Genomic DNA, 1,292 nt, shown 5'->3' with positions numbered 1-1,292 from the left:
TAATTACATACATCACACATATATAAAATGAAAGACCATCCACAATACAGTCATCCCCAAAAGCCTCCACGATTGATATCAAAAGAAGACGAAACGAGACGAGGTCCTCCTCACACAAGGCCGCAGGATACCTTTGTGTCTGGCTGTCCCTTTATCCTCTAATTTCCCACATGTGCCGACTATTAAGGACTCTCACGGCGAAGGATTCCTCGAGCCCTCTTGAAGGAAAGGGAGACAGAAGGAGGGACCTGGGCGGAAGGGGGAATAGAGAGGGAGGGACCTGGGCGGAAGGGGGTATAGAGAGGGAGGGAGGGAGGGAGGGGAAGAAGGAGGGGGAATAGAGAGAGAGGGAGGGAGGGAGGGAGGGAGGGAGGGGAAGAAGGAGGGGGAGGGAGGGAGGGAGAGAGAGAGACTGAGGGAGGAACGAAGAAGGGAGGGAAGGAGGGAGGGGAAGAGGGAGGGAGGGAGGGAGAGAGGGAGAGAGGGAGGGGGGGAGAAAGGGCCATGAGTGAAAGAGGTGGTCAGAGTAGAGGAAAATCGAGAAGATGAAAGGATACGGGCAAAAAGGGCGAACGAAGGAGAGGAAAGGAAGAAGGGAAGAAGGAAAGGAAAAGAAAATGAAGGAATAACGTGAAAAGGAGAAGGAAGGAGAAACAAAGAAGGAAGAAAGGACAAAGGGAAAATAAAAGATAGGACATGAGCGAATAAGGGAAACAAATGATAAAGAAGAAAAGACGAAATAAACACGAAGAGAGGACATGGGGGAACTGATGAGAAGGAAGAATACAAGAGTAAAGAATGAGGAACGAAGAGGAAAGCGAAGAAAGGACATGAGAGAAAGGGGCAAAGAAAGGAGAGGGAAAGAAGGAGGAAGGAAACGAAAATTGAAGAGCGAACCTGGACAAAAAGAGGGAACAAAGGATAAGAAAAGAAGGAACAAAGGAGACGAAAAGAGGAACGATAGAAAAGGAAGGAGGTACGAAGGAGAAGAAAGAAGTAACGAAGGAGAAGGAAAGAAGGAAACGCAGACTCCGGAAAATTCTCCTTCTGCTGCAGGACGCGACGTCGGCGTGAGTGCGCTGCCTCTCGCGTCTCATTGATCTACTGACGAGGCGTGAATCCTGCTTCCTCTCCCGCTGCCCCTTCCCCTGCGCCCCCTCCCGCTGCCCCCTCCCCTGCGCCCCCTCCCGCTGCCCCTTCCCCTGCGCCCCCTCCCGCTGCCTCTTCCCCTGGTCTGCCTCTTACCCCATCCACGTGCCTCATGTCTTGATTGTTCTGCCAACGACCTTAAT

Source organism: Penaeus monodon, chromosome 31 (assembly GCF_015228065.2).
Source record: "Penaeus monodon isolate SGIC_2016 chromosome 31, NSTDA_Pmon_1, whole genome shotgun sequence".
Taxonomy (NCBI): Eukaryota; Metazoa; Arthropoda; class Malacostraca; order Decapoda; family Penaeidae; genus Penaeus; species Penaeus monodon.
The sequence above is the reverse complement of the archived record's forward strand: the minus strand, read 5'-3'. Positions refer to the sequence as shown.